General features: G+C 35.2%; 1 pseudogene; it reads left to right on the top strand.

Annotated features, from left to right (window-relative positions):
- Positions 1-17,433: 17,433 nt before the first annotated feature.
- Positions 17,434-18,367, top strand: LOC118854746 (annotated as a pseudogene).
- Positions 18,368-18,889: the final 522 nt, after the last annotated feature.

The following is an 18,889-nucleotide window of genomic DNA, read 5'->3' as shown; positions in this document are numbered from 1 at the left end:
TTATGTAAGCTTCTAACTCCAGCCACTTTTCTGTTGCATTTACCTGCTCAGTTTCTTCCAGTGTTGATCATAGCCTATTGACCAGACCTTCCCATCCTCCTCTCAGTTCCCATCTAGGACTTTTCCCCTCCAAAAATTGAAGTAGATGATTCCTCAAAGGGCAATGGAGATATACATTGCGGGTATAAGTAAGATTTAAAACATCATGAACAAGGAATTACAGAAGAGAAATGGCATAAAAGATGTCAACAGAGAAATGTATGTTGTACTGATAAATATGATGTCGAATGTCTGTGAAATTTGGATTCAGTCAAAGGCCCACACTTGAGGACCTACAGGCCACATGTTCCCAGCCCTGGAATAACTTCTTATGAGAAATAAGAAATCCACTGAAATACTAAAGGAAATGTTTTTTCCATTCAAACTGCTTATTCAGTAAGGAGTTTCCAACTTTGCCTGTGATTGTATTCCTGCCATTGGGTACATGACTTACCTCAAACTTTTCCTTTCCATAACAACACACACACACACACACACACACACACACACATAAATACACATACATACACACACATACACACACATATATAGAGACAGAGAGATACAGACAAACATACACACTATCTCTATCTATCTATAATAAATAATTTTACTTGATTTATCAAACTTTGATGGTCCTATTTAGGCCTCCTCAGCACATGCTTATCTAACTTTTTAGACTCCTTCTAGTATACTAAATAAAAATATCTGCTTGGGGCTGCTAGCTGGCACAGTGAGTAGAGCACCGGCCCTGGAGTCAGGAGGACCTGAGTTCAAATGCGGCCTCAGACACTTGATGCACTTACTAGCTGTATGACCTTGGGCAAGTCACTTAACCCCAGTTCCCTGCCTTCTCCCCTCCAAAAAAAATATATCTGCTTAAGCTCACCTAGGCCCTATACCTAAAGAAAGGATACCTCACCTTTTCTTGAGATACTCTCTAGATTTTGAGTTCCTTGAGGACAAAAAGAAAGGAAACGGGAAAAAAATTATATGGTGCCTATATAGTTACCTATAGTTCTGTATATCTCTAGAGATTAATCTACCCTTCTCTACCCTGGGGGCAATTAGAAAATGTCACCAATTAAGTTATTTTTTTTAAAGTTCATAATATCATAGAATTTAGAGCTGGTCCTTGGAGAATATGTAGTCCAACCCCCTCATTTGACTGAGAATAAAATTAGTTTCTGGAACAGTGAAAAGATTCACTCAATGCCATAAATTAGTAAGGTGAAGAGATGGAACCTAACACCAGTCTTTGACTCTAAATTTGAAATATTTGTCCTTTTGAGTATCCTCCCCATGGGTCATCTTAGATTCTGAGCCCTCAAATGGAAAAGATTATGCCTAATTATTTACTTTGCCCACAGAAAGACCACATTGACTTAGGCCTTTTACATCAAAAATTATACTGCAAAAGAATACAGTCTCAGCTGAGTGTCATCCTATCAACTTTCCCTTTCCATTTTAGTTAATAGTGAGAGCAGCAATCAGCTCAGATGAAAACACAGCCTCATTCTATAGTAAATAAAAGCAAAAACGGAAGTGCTACGTAGCAAAGTAGAGTGCTAGTCCTAGAGTCAGGAAGACTCCTCTTCCTTTAGTAAAATCTAGTCCCAGACACTTAATAGCTATGTGACCCTGGGCAAGTCACTTAACCCCATTTGCCTCAGTTGCTCATCTGTAATATGAGCTTTAGCAGGAAATGGCAAACCACTCCAGTATTTTTGCCAAGGAAACCCCAAATAGGATCAAGAAGTGTCAGACACAACCAAAATGACTGAACAACCAACAACAAAATTAATCAAAATTACCTTCTATAGGAAGTGATTTTCATATCTACATCACTAGCACTGGTCACTAACAATCATATTTAATCAGTTACCAGGAACTATATTTTAGGTTCGTGCTGAGACTATTCAGTCTATACAAAATAGATTTTGTGGCATTATAGTAAAAATGCTAGGAAGGGTAAGGAGTATCCTTGACAGTTTAAAGATGATATTCCTTGTGGTGCTAGTGCTACCATGTGAAAACTAACGCATACTTAAAATGAAAGTAGCAATCTTTATAGGCTAGATTTAAGCTTTCGTATAAAATTCTTTTTTTCTCTTTACCCGTATATTTAAATATTCTTTTAAAAATCAATGATTTTTAAGTTTATAAATAACAAAAAGCCATTTAAATGTGAAAAAGATAATGTTATTTGGCTAGAATTCTCTTCAAGGGTATTGTTGGTGTTACGGAGGTTGTGGCTGTTTTTAAGTCATGGGGAGGCAATCTGAATTATCATAATTTCTTTTATAACAGAGACATACATGAGAAGCCTTGTCTTCTTAACAGTTTGTAGCACCTCGCCCATTATAGTAACTGCTTAAAAATTATTTGGTTTTTTGATCATTTAGTGGTTTTACTAAATTTACTCAGATAATGGTTTGGAAACAGAAAAACTCAGAAAGACAAGTTATTTGCTATCACACAGAAAAAGAACAGCAAAACAACCTGTAGTTTTAATGAATTTGGGTTATTTTTTTAAATTGAATTCAATGAATTCAATTCAGTTTTCATGTGTGGATGTTGCAGTTGATTAGTAAATGAAATACATTTCCATCTCACAGGTAGGCTTCAACTTCGGAGGCTCAGGGTGTAATTTACTTTATCTTGGGGCACTTAGTGATTCCTACTATCTCTTATGTACATAAATTTCTTTTCTCCTTTGTTTTTTATACTCCCTCCTTCCTACTCCCTTTTTATTCTTCCTTTGGTCTCTTCTTACTTATCCTGCCCTTTGACTAATCCTAACATGAAGATGAGTTGTGGACTGAAAAATAGTTGTATTAATTGGATAAATTTTCCTCTCTATGTTGAAAAAAGCTTACAAATTTAATGTTGTATATTTTTCTAAGAAAAAAAAAAGAGCTAAGGTTTTTTTCTGGTGTGTTGGCTTGGTTAGGTTTTGTTTTCCTTATGGGTCAGGGGCCTTTAATGGGAAAAAAAATCTACCATTCTTCTCATATAAAAATGGACTGGCATTGAGGCAGACATCAAAGAGTGCATTTCTTTGGTTTAAAAAAGAAAATCTTCTTTGGGATCTTCTCTTCATTAATGCGAATGAAAAGATGGATAGTCATGGAAAGAAATTTAAATGAATGGTTTGAAAAAAATAAGTATTACCAATGCAAAGTATGAGAAGAAAAGGAATACATTCTTCTGGCTTAAGTTTGAAATTTTATATCCATAGCCCCAAATCTGAATTAAGCGGTAATATAGTGGCTAGGATTCTGGTTTGGGGGTTCTATTCACATTCCTGATGATTTCTAGGAAAGTGACTTCAGTTCTGGCTATTAACCGTTTTTATTATTATTATTATTATTATTATTATTATTATTATATTAATCATTAACAAAATATTACACTAACAAAATCATGAAGGAAGGAAAAGGATCAACTCTGCCACAGAAATTCCTCTTAATGACAATAAAACTGACTAAAAAAGCCTAGTTCTACTAATATTTTACCTGTGCAGGATATCACTGCAGGAGGACAAACTAAGGCTGGAAAAGGTGGTAGAAATAAAGCCCACATTTAGCCCATCTTAAATGCAAGATTAAGGAGTATTATTTTATCCTGTAGGATCACTAGAATGTAGTATCATACATTTAGAACAAGAAAGGGACTTAGCTAATATCTTGTTCAACTAGTTTGTTTCGTAGGCTCAGAAACTGCAACACAGAGAGGTTAAACAATTTACCCATGACCAGACAGTTAATAAGTAGCAATTCTGGGATATAAACCCCTATGTTTGGCTCAAATTTTGGCTCAAAATCTTGTGCTTTTATCACTATGCCATACTACCTTTCAGATGAAGTAGTACCTACTGCACAAATTTTTTAACCATATGATAAATTCTGGAGATTGTTTATAAATTTTTAAAGGAGGCATGACATTTCCCCCCATACTTTGTTTTCTTCCTTGATTTAAGAAAGTATTGTTATGCTTTATTTAAACTCCTATAATCATGCATGTTAAAGAAGATATTATGAAATTTTAAGAGATTATTGCTAAAAGACAATGAAAAACAGATCCCTTCTTACTGTGGAAAAGTTGCTTTAAAAGCATACATCATTTCTTTTTTTTATTCTACAATTTAGTCTTTCTCCCTAAACCTAGTCTTTCAAGACTCCATCTTTGTCATCTTCCTCAGAAACTTGCTCCCAGAATGACTCTCTCTATCTGGTGCTTCTTCAATATCTTCCTCTCCCTCCTCTCTAATAACACTGTAAACCTCCTGAGGAGCCCCATCATTATATTCCAAGTGACTAGCACAGTGCCTTTCACCCATGAAAAACATCTTAAAATCTTTGTTTAATTGAATTGAACACTGCCAAATGTGCACATATCTATTTTGAAGAAACAGAAAAAATCAGCCTTTTTTCATCAGTAGGACTTTTCCTTCTTCTTTTAATTCGCTAAAAATCATGGTCTAGACCAGTTCCCTTAATTTCACATCCATTCATTTTTTTTTCCTTCAATCTAACTTCTGCCTTCACAACCTTACTGAATCTTCTTCTTAAATCAAAGACTTTTTTTTCCTCTTCTCTTAGTTTTTTAGTTCTTATCTCTTTAATACCATCATGATAGACTCTTTGAAGCAACTTAGGATAAGACAACATGCACAGTTATGGATAGAATGCAATGCGCATCGTTGGAGGGAACATGTATTCAATGAAGTCAAAGATGAGTTTGAGTACTTAAGTATCCCCTTCAACAGCTCCATGGCATTTGGCACTGTTGTGAATCAACATAACGAAACTCAGTCCTCTCCTGTGTTAAGAAAAACTGAACTTTGCTGGTTCTCCTCTTCTTTGACTGCCACTTCTGTGACTCTTTTACTAGCTAGCTCCTCTATCTCCTCCCATTCTACCATATGGCCATCATTCAAGACTCAACTCTCTACTTGGAGAGCTCATATATTCTCTTATTTTTGACTCAGATCTATATAAGAATTGTTACTAAATTTATTGTTTGAGCCTTTCCTTTTTCTTTATTTTATTCCCAATTCCCTAGAGGAAATTCACATTTGAATCACGAGGTTTGGAAAGGACATTAATGGTTGTCTAATACTTGAAAAAAAATCCACTCTAACATAACTGACAAAAGGCATAGACCATAATTACCTCAGAATCAGAATGTCCAATAGTGACCTCATCATCTTTTCCCTTAAAGAAGTTCTCCTGGCCTATTGACTTCTTTCTCTCTGAGACACATTATTCTTTTCTTTCATAGACTATTTCCTTTGTAGGCCTCTCTGATTCCTCCTATTCCTCTACACGGTTTATCACTATCTTGTCATTTTTTTTCTTTTGCAAAGCTTTTCAGACACATCTTTTCCTCTCCATTCTCATGGCTTCATCATTTCATTGTTCTTTTCCTTTAATGACCTCTTGATTAATACTGTTGAGTCTCCTTTTAACTTCCATTCCAATCTATCCTTTCATATTTTAAATCTACAGTTCAAGAACACAAGATGGTTTCTTTAAGGACAAAAACAAAAAACAATTAACCAAAAAAGTTCAAATTTTTTTTAGCATGATATTCAAAGTTTTAGTATGGTACGATCTCACTTTATTCAATTTATTCCCTTATTTGTCCAGCTTGTTTCAGTTCATTTTTCTTCAACCTAACAAGCCTTCATTAACCATCTTTGTGTATCAGGTACTAGGCTAGGGACTAGGTACCCAAAGATATAAATAAATGATATAGATCCTACCCTCCAGGATCTTTCTATTACTCCCCAATAATAGGTATACAAAGAGTGGTCCTAGGTACTTTGGGGCACCTTGGGAGAGAATTTCTGTTGTCCCTAACTTGTGTTCTCAGAAGATTCCTTCAAATTTTCCACATAGCTATCTTTCAAATGCAGCCCTCTTGTTCTTAATCAGGCCCTTGTCCTCACTTACCTTTCACAGACTATTCTCATTCCTGCTTTCTGGAATAAAATTCCACTTGTTTAAGGGAAACAATGTAATTTTTAACAAGCTAAGGGTGTTTTATTCGGTTTTTAGATTATCCATATCCAAGACTTCACCTTCGAGTCTTTTTGTATTTTTCCCTTTAGGGTATTTGACTACATATAGTGCTTTAGAATGAATCCCAGAGAAGACAGACACAACTTTAGTAGTACAGGCTAAACTCCTTGGTGAACTCAAGATGGAAAATCACGTCTTCAGGTCCCTTGAGTATTTTTAAGTTCAACAAAGCATTAGACACTTAGTCTTCTTTGTGTTTTCAAAGTGCAATGACATTCTAAAAATGGTAATGCAAGTCTTTTAACCCAGTCCTCTATTAAAGAGAGAAATACCATCAAGCATTGGAAATGTCACCATATATAACACAATGATAATATCATAGCAGATTATTTCATCTCTTAAACACTCATCTTTCTTTTAAGAATGAAAAATTCACAGTGAAGCTGGAACCATTATGAAGAAAATATTCTGAGGAAGAATAGAATTAGGCCTAATTATCTGAATACACTATATATCCAGAACATAAGAGGGAGGCTAGTAACAAGCAGCTGAAAGTGTGCAATAAATTATATTTCATACACACACAATGTATATTACAGGCACACAGATCTACCAAGTTTATCATAATTTATACAGATGCATGGAATCTCAACCATTCTTGGTTTGAAGGGACATCAAGAGGTCATTTAGTTAAGTAATATCAAACTAAAACAAAAATGGATCCATACAAGGCACACATTGACTTGGGAAATCAATCTGCTGTATTGTATTTTTTAAAAATTATTTTCAAACTGTATTTTTATTTATTTTTTTTATTTATCAATTATATTACATTTAAAAATTATTTTCACATTGTATTTTATTTAATTTGTTTTTTATTTATCAATTACATTTTAATCTGATTCAGGCCAAAACAGCTTGTTCTACAGGTCACTTGTAGTGCGCAACCTTAGTGTGACATCTCTGATCTAAGCCAAAGCATATCTGAGTGGGAATTTAATCTCCTGTATAATATCCTCAATAGTATAATATCCAGTGTCTGTTTGAAGATGTTTAGCTATGAAGATCTCATTATCCCTTGATATAGCTTTGACCTTTCCCTCTTGGCAATAGTAATTATTAGGAATCTTTTTTTTCCCCTAAATTATTCTCAAATCTACTTCTCTATCATTTCTCTCCATTGCTCATATTCTATAAATAGGTTTCTGTTTGTATGCACAAAACCATACACACTGAATACAATTCCTATTCTACTTGCTCTAAAATCCTTGCATGATACAGAGGATCAAGGGATTGGAAACGAAAGGCACCTTAGAAGCCATGTAGTTCAACCATCTCATTTTTAAGAGGGGGAAACTGAGACACAGAAAGGTCAAGAGGCTTTCCAGGATTTTCATGATTTAAAGAAAAGAGATGGGATTTTAATTATAGACCTCTGACTTCAAATCCATTGATCTTTTAACTGAACTACCCTGTCTCTCAGTTGTGCTAATGGATTAGAAAAATTTTTGGACTATAACTTTTTTTTTAAGTCACGCAATGTAAAGTGATGACAGGCTGGCTGGTAGTACAATGGGTGATATTTTATAATGATAAAATGAAGGAAAATAATAATTCTTAATAGCTGACTAATTAATACACCTTATCATTCTCATACAGCTTATATTTTCTAGAGAAAGTTCTCTGAAAAATAAGATGAAGGACTATCTTGACTGTGAAATGTAAATGAAGCATATAGAAAATAAAATGAGAGTTAAAATAAGTGGAACCTGATAAGTGAATAGAACTCAGTTAGAAAGCAAAATTATTTTGAGAAATTACTATACAATTCAGAAAATTAAGTCTTGAGGATCAGAGTCATCTCACCACCAGCAAGAATCGTCTCAGCCACCAGCAAGAACAACAGGGGACTGAAGATGAGCACACTCAATCTTATATGCTGCCACAGTCCAGTAATTGCTAGTTTTTTAACAAGTGTAAGTTGGTCTCCCTCCTAGAAAGTTTAGTGAAGAGACTTGATGAAGGTTTTTTCCAACTGAAAATGACAATGAAGTACTCTTGAATGATATTGGGGATTAAATCGTATAAAGGTATCTTTAAAAGACTCAAAAATTGAAGAGGAAAAAAAACATTTCTTAGGAGGTTGAATAGTGAATGAATGTAAAACAGAGAAAAAAGGGAAGAAAAAGTACAACTGTACAATTAAAATTAAAAATAAATGGGGCTCCTCTTGAACTGGAGGACCTGGGATCTCTGAGGAGAAAGGGAACAAAACTATCTATCCTCTATTGAGTAACTCAGGGTAGGAGTTCTTCAGTTCTTAACTGGCATCTATGAACATACATACATGCATACATACTTACATACATATATATATGTGTGTTACTTCATGGATATATCTAAACAGACATATATTAAATATGAACATATATGTGTATACATATATATAGAGAGATAATGCATACATACACACACATATATGTTGATACCTGTGTATCTATGAAGTTGGTTTCCTCTATAATTCTTTATATTTTATTTTGTTTATTAAAAAAAAAACTATTCCAAGGTTTCTATAGGCTTTAGAAGGTTTACTGAAATAGAGCAACAGATATTATCAGGTGAGATATCATCCATTAAGAGCAAAAGGAAGAAAAGAAGATTAATAGTACTTGGTGATTCCCTGTTCAGAGGTTTTCAGGCAGCTACTTATTGATCTGATAACGACAATAGAGAAGCTTGTTGCCTTTCCTAGGATACATATCTGAGACATAGCAGGGCATTTCTTAAGGCTTATTGAAACATGACTATTATTCATTTCAGCTCATTCATATAGGTATATTGTAGGTAGTATCGTTATACCTCCAAATCAAACCCAAAATTTGTTGCCAAAAATTACAAAGTTGTAAGAAAGAAAATGAAGAGCATAAAGGTCCAAACTGTGCTTCCTTATCATTTCCAGCTGATTAAAATAAATGAGATGAGGAAAAACAAATCTGAGAAATGAATAACTTTTTAAGATGTGGTTCCTCAGAATGAAACTTGAATTTCTGGAGCATGGCTTAAAATATAAGATATATCTAAATAGGTCTTGTTGTTGTGTTGTGTAGTTGGGTCTTATTCTTCCTGACACCTTGTAAGATTTTTCTTGGCAAAGATACTGGATTGGCTTACCATTTTCTTTTCCAATTCATTCCAATGATAAGAAATGGAGGCAAATAGGTTAAGTGACTTGCCTAGGGTCACACAGCTAATAAGTGTTTGAGGCCAGATTTGAACTCAGGAAGAGGAGTTTTCCTGACTCTAGGCCCTATGCCTTATTCACTGTCCCACCTAGCTATCTCTCTAAAAAGGACAATATGGAAGGGCTGATCCAAGATGGTAGAATAGGATCAAGCACTTACCTGAACTCTCCCATATTCCCCTACAACTTTAAAATAAAATCTCAAACTGAATTCTGGAGTAGGAGAACCAACAAAAGGTCAGCTGAAAAAAAAATTCCAGCCCAAGACATCTTAGGACTTTATCAAGAAAGGTTGGCACTAGCAGCAGCAATAGCTCCAAGAACTCATAGGCCATGGAAAGTAAGGGGGAGTCACATAACTGTTCAAAAAGAGATTATCTTCAGAAAGTGAAACCTTTGCTTCAGGATCCTGTTGTATTGCCTGCAGTTCCCAGCTGTTTGTGCCAGACAAAGAGAGTTACTAGTGATTACTAGTGGAGGGGATCAGGGGATCATAATTCCAATGCAGAAAAGAGACCTTGTGGTCCCTCAAAAAGGGAGCAGGGACCCTAGTCTCAGTTCTAAGGCAAAAAGGAGCACTTGTAGTTGAAGGAGAGTGGAGAATCTGGTTACAGTTCCAGAGCCAAGAGGATTACTAGCATTTGTGGCCACAGGGCAAAAAAGTTACTTCTTGGGAAAAGACCAGAGCACAGTCCAGGAGAGCAGTGACCAAATCTCTCCTTAGATCATAATACCTTGAAAGAATTGAAAACCTACATACTCTCAGAGTGAAAACAGCACTATGAAAATCCTGAAGCTTAGGACCTTGTTCCCTTTACTCCAGGAACAGGGCCTAACTTCAACATAAACTTCAAACTCAAGAAATAGAACAGAAAAATTATCAAACAACCACAACAACAACAACAACAGACTGATCATAAAAAGATACTATAGTGCCAAGGAAGATCAAGATACAAACCTATATGAAGACATAGATGTCAAAGCACCTACAAGCAAAGCCTCAAGAAAAAAAAAATCAATTGGACTCCAACCCAAGAAGAAGTCCTAGAAGAGCTCAGAAAATAATTTAACAATCAAATAAGAAAGGTAGAGGAAACATCTGAAAAAAGGAAGAAAGAAGGAAAGAAAAGAAAAAGAAAATGAGATACAAGAAAATTATGAAAAAAGAATTACAGCTTAGTAAAAGAGGCACAAAGAACAAAATACTGAAGAAAATAACACCTTAAAAAACAAAACTGTCCTAATGATAAAAAAGGCAAAAAAAAATTGAAGAGAGGAGCTTTTTAAAATATAAAATTGGTTAAATGGAAACAAAGGTACAAAAGCTCAATGAAGTAAATAATTATTTAAAAATTGGAATTGCCCAAGTGGAAGCTAATGATTTCATGGGACATCAAAAAGCAAAAAAAAAAAAAAAAAAAATCAAAACAGTGAAAAAAATATAGAAAGATGTGAAATATCTCTTTGGAAAAACAACTGAACTGGAAAAATAGATCAAGGTAAGATAATTTAGAAATTATTGGGTTATCTGAGAGCCATGATTAAAAAAAAGAGCCTAGACGTCATATTTCTAGAAATTATTAAGGAAAATTTTCTTGATATCCTAGAAGCAGAGGGTAAAATATAAGTCGAAAAAATACACTGATCACCTCCTGAAAGAAATTCCAAAATCAAATCTGCCAGGAATATTATAGTCAAATTCCAGATCCCCCAGGTCTAGAAAAAATACTGTAAGCAGCCAGAAAGAAACTCTCATGGGAAATGGCTCAAAGAGAGAATAGCATACACACACAGTTGTGCTTAGAAATGTAAACCCACTAGGAAAATAAAAGTAGGGTATAAGAGAAGGAAGTGGGGGGGGGACAGGGGGTGGATTAAGGGAGGCAGTGATCAGAAACAAAACAGGCTTCTGAGGAGGGTAAAAGGAGAGAGACAGAAGGATAAACAAGAAAAAAATAAGATAAGGGATATAGAAAGTTAGTAATCATAAATGTGAATGGGAATGGGATGAACTCACCAATAAAACAGATGCAGAGAACAGAATGAATTAAAAAAATAGAATGCAACAATATGTTGTTTACAAAAAGACACACTTAAAACAAAGACACACACAGAGTAAAGAAAGGGGGGGGAAGGCTAAGCAAAATCTATTATGCTTTAGCTGAGGTTAAAAAAAGAAAACAAAACAGGGTTTGCAATTCAAATTCAAAAAGAAAAAAAAAAGATAAATGAGTTACAGGAGGAAACAGACAGTAAGGCAGTAATAGTGGGAACCTTAACTGTCTCCTCTCACAACTTGATAAATCTAACCAGAAATCAAACAAGAAAGAAGTTAAGGAGATGAATAGATTTTTTTTTTTTAAGTTGAAGATGATAGGTCTTGAGTGAAATCTGAATGGTTATATAAAAGAGTATACTGTTTTCTCAGCTGTATGTGGCACCTTAAGAAAAATTGGCCAGGGGATAAAAATCTCACAACAAAATGCAGAAAAGCACAAATACTAAATGCATTCCTTTCAGATCATAATGCAATAAAAATTCAACAAGTAGTTATGGAAATATAGAATAAAAATAATTGAAAATTAAATAATGTGATCCTAAGAAATGAGTGGGTCAAGAATGAAACACAAATAATTGAGGAAAATTCATTTTAATGGTGTATCATTTGACTATTAATAATAATATATAATATTGTATATAATGATATATTTGAATAGTAATGCATAACCTTAATATTAATATATAATATTCCTTTTTTCATCTCTATCTTTCAGTCCAGATGAAATGGAGAAACCTCTCCCATTCTAGATAAGGAATATGATCACATTTCAACCCCCCCACCCCCCCACACACACTATAAGGTCTGGGATGGAACTCTGACTTTACCCTGTGAGCACAGATGCCAACCTTAACTCCAATCTATCCAGAAGTGACCCTCGTGCCCCTGCATTTTAATCAAAATTGGAGTGGCCTGTTCTACCAAAAGAAAACCCAGCCAGAGAGATCCTTATTAAGGTTGTTTTCCTAGCTCAGATTTCTGGAGGCAGCTGAATTTTTTTAATTTTAGTTTACAACACTCAGTTCCACAAGTTTTTGAGTTCCAAGTTTTCTCCCCTTCCCTCCCCTCCCCTTTCCCCCCTTCCCTCCCCTCCCCTTTCCCCCCACCAAGATGGCATGGAATCTGATATATGTTCTACATATACTTTCCCATTAAACTTATTTACACAATAGTCAAGTTGTAAAGAATTATGACAAATGGAATGAATCATGAGAAAGAAGAAACGAAACCAAAAAAGAAGAAAAAAAAGAGAGAGAGCAAACAGTTTGCTTCAATCTGCATACAGACTCCATAGTTGTTTCTCTGGATGTAGATAGCTCTTTCCATCATGAGTCCTTTGGAACTGTCTTTGAACCTTGTATTGCTGAGAAGGGCCAAGTCTATCAAAGTTAATCATCACAGAATCAATATATCTGTGGTTGTGTCCAATGTTCTCCTGGTTCTGTTCCTCTCACTCAGCATCATATCATGTAGCTCTTTCCAGGTTATTATGAAGTCCATATCTTCCCCATTTCTTATAACACAATAGTATTCCACCACATTCATATACCACAACTTGTTCAGCCATTCCCAAATTGATGGGCATCCACAAAAAAGTACTTACAAGTCCCTTTCCCACTTCTATGATTTCTTTGGGATACTGACCTAGAAGTGGTCAAAGGGTTTTCACATTTTTATAACCCTTTGGGCATAGTTCCAAATTGCTCTCCAGAATGTCTGGATCAGTTCACAACTCCAGCAACAATGTAACAGTGTTCCAATTTTCCCACATCCTTTCCAGCATATATTATTTTCCTATTTTGTCATGTTGGCCAATCTGATAGGAGAGATGTGGTACCTTAGAGTTATTTTGATTTGCATTTCTCTAATCATTAGTTATTTAGAGCATTTTTCATATGTCTATAGATATCTTTAATTTCTTCTTCTGAAAACTGAGGCAGCTGAATCTTGCGACCAGTCCAAGTTCCCCAGCAGACTCTCTACCCCACAATAATTATGCAACTGGAGAGACATTGTAAATTCTTGACTTAACTTCTCATTAATGTCTACCAATCAAGGTTGTCTTTCTCTTGTTAGGGAAGGTCCCAATGCTGTAGAAAGAAGGAGGTTGTTGTCCTTCCTTCTCAAAGAGAGCCAAAATGACATTGTTGTGTTAGAGTCAAGTTACAGTGCATCGGGCTGTGGCTGATTAGACCAATCTGATCTCAGAATGTTCTACTACAGGTTGGGCGCAAATAGCCCATGTAAACATTTGGGGTGGAATCTGTAAATTTGCAAATCTCTCATTTCTTTTGAGCCTCTTCAATTCTGCTTTGCTTGTAGTGTACAGCATCTTCTCTGATGAGGGCAAGCCAAGCTGGGCAGTCCTATGTCAGTGTCTCCCATGTTACACAATCATTTCTGAAGTTCGTAACAGAGACTTTGAGAGTGTCCTAGTATCACTTCTTCTGACCACCATGTGAGCACTAGGCCTGTGTGAGTTCTCCATAAAATAGTCTTTTAGTCAAGCATATGTTTTGCATTTGAACAACAAGGTCAGACCATCAAGTCAGAAAGAAGTCACCTAGGTTTAAGATGATCTGGGATGCTCAACTGGGGTCTGTGATGACTGAGAGAGATCACTGACTTCAAGTTATTGGTTATTTGCAGGCCATACTAATAAATTAATCAATCACAGAAGGAACTCTGTCTCTCACAATTTCATTCATGACATAATCAATAGTTTTATGAATGAGAATGACAACAATAAGACAACATGCTAAAATGTGTAGGAGTCACCCAAAGCAGTAGTTAGGGGAATTTTTTCTTCTCTAAATGCTTGCATCAATAAAGTGGAGAAAGAGTAGGTCAATGAATGAGGCATGCAACTAAAAAAAAACTAGAAAAAAATAAAAATCCCCAACTAATCATCAAAATTGGAAATCTTGAAAATCAAATGAGAGATTAATAAAACTGAAAGAAAACCATTGAACTAATAGATAAGACAACAAGCTGGTTGTATTGAAAAAAATAGATAAACCATTGGTTAACTTGAATTTTAAAAAGAAGAAAATCAAATTACCAGTATCAAAAATGAACAGGGTCACCATCAAGTAAAGTAAATTTAATTATTAGAAGCTATTTTGCCCAACTCTATGCCAATCAACTTAACAATTTAAGTGAAATGGATGAGTATTTACAAAAATATAAATTTTCAAAAATAACAGATGAGAAGATAGAATACTTAAATAACCCTATCTTAGAAAAAAGAAGTCAGAAAGGCCATAAATGGGGTCCCTAAAAAAAATTCCCACTGACAGATGGATTCACAAGTGAATTCAATGAAACATTTCAAAAAACAAGTCATTTCAATAACATATAAATGATTTAGAAGTATAGACAAAAAAGGAATCCTAACACCTTTCTTTTGCAAAATGAGTATGGTGCTGTTTCCTAAATCAGGAATAGAAAAGGAAAAAAAAATAGAATAAAATCACAAACCAATGAATAACATATCACAAAGATCATGCAATAAGGCTTACATGGTATTTAGAGGAATTTATAGCAGGAAGGCAGGGATAGTTCAATATTGGGATAATTATCAGCATAATTGACCACACGGATAACAAAACCAGCCCAAATCATATGATTATCTCATTAGATACAGAAAAAAAAGCTTTTCACAAAACATAACACTCATTCCTATTAAAAATACTAGAGGGCATAGGAATAAATAGAACTTTCTTTAAAATCTTAAGTACTATCTATCTAAAACCATCAGGAAGCATTACCTGTAATGGGGAAAAGTTATAAGCCTTCCCTGTAAGATCAGTGATAAAGCAAGGATGCCCATTATCCCACTATTATTTCATATTATAGTAGAGATGCTAGCCTACAATAGGTCATTGTTTGGGCCCTGATATCTCAGAGTGAATGTAAATAGCAATCCTATCTATTTTGGCCAGAAGCCCTGAGGGTCTTCTCCTCCCAGACTGATTTTTTTTTTTAATTAAGTAAAAGAGGCCATTCTTTGCCTTATTTCTTACCTAGCCCTAATCACTGAATGGGCATTGCCTCAGTCAAACTGGGACCTTGAAAAAGCCCTTGAAAAAAGCCCTACATCTGGGGCTATCTTTAGTCATCCTGATCTATATCTTGCCTCTGGACTCAAGAGGCTCTGGAGAAGAGAGGATGGTAACTTTGCAAAGCCCTCCTTCACTTAAATCCAATTCACTTGGCATTGCCTTCCTGGCATCATGGTCTTCGTTGAGAATGAAGGGGAAAAAAATCAAAAGAGAAATGCTAGCTATAGCAATAAGAGAAGAAAAAGAAATTGAAGAATTTAGAATAGGCAATGTGGAAACAGAACTATCTCTCTTTGTACTTAATATGATGGTATGCTTAGAGAATCTAAGAGAGTCAACTAAAAAAAAAGTTGAAATTATTAATGACATCAGCATTTTTATATATCACCAAAAAAGTATGGTAGGAAGAAATAGAGAATCCTTTTTAAAGTAGCTGTAGTCAACATAAAATACTTGGAAATCTACCTGCCAAGATGAACTCAGGAACTGTATAAACACAACTACAAAATGTTTTCACATAAGTAAAATCAATCCACAAATTGGAGGAATATAAATTGCCCGTAGTTAGGCCAAATCGATATAGTAAAATTGACAACCAAAATTAATTTATTTATTTAATTCCACACCAATCAAATTGCCAAAAAATAGAAACAGAAAAAAAAAATAACCGAACGTATCTGGAAGGAAAAAAAAAGTTAATAATATCAAGGGAATTGGGAGAAAAAATAAAGTAAGGGAAGGCAGCCTAACAGTACCACACCTCAAACTGTATTACAAATTGGTACTGATCAAAACAATCTGGTATTGCCTAGGGAATAGAGTGGTGGACTACTGGAATAGATTAGGTATACAATACACAGTAATCAATGACTGTAATAATGTGATGTTTGATAAATGCAAAGATTCAAGATTCTGGGACAAGAATATTTGACAATAATTGCTGGGAAAAATAGAAAGCAGTTTGACAGAAACTAAGTATAGACCAACACCTTATACTGTATACCAGGAAAAGGTCAACATGGGTTCATGATTTAGATAAAATGGGAATATCATAAGCAAATCAGGGGAGCATGGAATAGTTTACCAGAAGGAAGGAGAAAACCAGATGTCCTAATTTTCAAAAGAAAGAAAAAATGAAAATGGCAAAGCCTGCCAACTACAGGTCAATAATATTGCTTTCAATTATTAAGAAAAATACAAAATGGATCATTAAAGAGTTAAAGTTTAGGAGAGGAAACAGGAATTACACAATTACTTCATAGCTTCATCTAAATCAGATCAAAGCAGACTAGATGTATTTATTTTAAAACAAACAAAACAGCATTATCATTCTAGTAGTAGATAGAAGAATATTGTAGCTAGGACTTATCTAGGCTTTAGTAGAGTTTTTGATAATGCATCTTATACTGTTATTTTGGAGAAGTAAGAGAGATATAAACTGAAGGATAACACAGTTAGATAGATGTGTGACAAACTGAATGGCCAGACTGTAAGAGTATTTATCAATGATTCAATATCATTGTGGCATGGGATTGCTAGTGGAGTATTTCAAGTATTGCAGTCAATTTAAATAATATTTATTAAGTGCCTACTATGTGCCAGACACTGTGCTAAGCACTGGGGATACAAGAAAGAAAAAAAAAACCGTCCCTGCCTCCATGAGATCTTATAATCTAATGAGGAAAAACAACACACAAAAGGAAGCTGGAAAGCATGAGGTGCAGTGCAGGGTGGGGGTTGGGAATTCTAATGGGTACCTGACTTGAGGGCTTCCCATTAGAGTTTAACCAAGTATAGCTGCAGAAGGAAAGGGGAAATTGAGTGGCTATTCCAGATCCTGCCCTCTAAAAAAGAAAGCTTTGAGAAGAGTTTGGTGCTCCATCCTCCAGCCCTCCAACCAGAGGGGAGAGGAGCCAGAGAGAGTTGAGAATGTGTTCAGTATACAAAGAGGATTCAAATAACATCATAATATTATGAGGCCTTTTTGGCCTGCAGGCAGCAATGCATTCCCTTTCTGCCTTCTCATATGTGCTCGCCCTCCACCACCTTCTGTTAACTGGATGGAACAAAACCATCGCCTTTGCCAAGGAATTCCTGTCTGGTGACATCATCATTACTGTCTTCAAGACCAGGGTGGTTCACATGGAAAGAGTGAAGCTACTCTCATAGGTATAACATACAAGTAAAGAAATTGAAGCAGTTAAGTATTTCAAAAACATAATGTATTGTATGGTCCTAATATCAAAGGAACAAGACTTGCTTTCTTCCTGGCTATGTAACTTGGCAAAAGTCATCAGATATCTTCCCACCTAGGCCTTTAACTTCACCTTTAAGGATATGCGTAAGCAGGTGTTTTGGTGAGGAGTGAACAAGTACATACAATTTATGAGGTATTTTGCTAGTAATCTTTCTGGTGGAACAGTTGGATCCACTTCTCTCTGCATTGACTACCCCTTGGATTTTGCTAGAACCTGCATGGTAGCTGAGATTGGGAAATTTATCATTGAGAGAGAATTCAAAGGCCTGGGAGACTGCCTTGTGAAAATCACCATCTCTGATGGAATTTGTGGCTTGTATCAAGGGTTCAATGTCTTACTACAGGGTATTATTATCTATAGACCAATGTACTTCGAAATCTATGATGCAGCTAAAGGTATGCTCCCAGGTCCTAAGAACACGCATATTGTGACAGTGGATTATTGCACAAAGACTGCTGCAGCAAGTGTGGTTCCCTATCCCTCTGATTTAGTAAGGCAGTGAATGATGAGGTAGTTTGCACAAAGGGGCTGATATCTAGTGTACCTGGGCAATTGACTGCTGGGGGAAGATCGCTAAAGATGAGGGTGGCAAAGCTTTTTTCAAGGTTCTCTGATCCAATGCTCTCAGAAGTATGGGTGGATCTTTCTTGCTTGTCCTGTACAATTAATTAAAGTAATCTAAGTACATCCCTACTAAAAATGGAAACAATGATTGTAGATAATGTAGAATACTTAACCACACTTAGCATTTTGGACCACTGATTTTTAAGATATTCTTCTTGTCTTTTTATCCATTATAGATCATGTTTACAGAGAAGCCAGAAAAAAAAAAGGTCTTAGAAAAAGGGCCTCATTGTGATCCATTATTCACACAATGGGAGTGATAATGATTCAGTATACCACTTCTATTGGTTTTGGAGAAAATAACAGTTACTGTGGGTCCTGGGAGGAAGATCAACTTATGCCATCCAGTTTAAATGCTATTTTGTAGAACCCTAAATTTGTGTTTAAGTGTTTATTTTAAAAAAGAAATCATGTCTCCCATTTTGCTTAAGCACTACATATACTACATTGCCCAGATGACTCTTTGGCAGTTATGAGGATCTGTGCTGGGCATTCTGTTGTAAAACAATAAACACGCAGAACACTAAAGGGAAAAAAAAAGATGATGAGATTTCAGGCCATCAGTTTATTTCAGA

Source organism: Trichosurus vulpecula, chromosome 6 (assembly GCF_011100635.1).
Source record: "Trichosurus vulpecula isolate mTriVul1 chromosome 6, mTriVul1.pri, whole genome shotgun sequence".
In the NCBI taxonomy this organism is placed as follows: domain Eukaryota; kingdom Metazoa; phylum Chordata; class Mammalia; order Diprotodontia; family Phalangeridae; genus Trichosurus; species Trichosurus vulpecula.
This window is presented reverse-complemented; position numbering and strand designations above follow the sequence as displayed.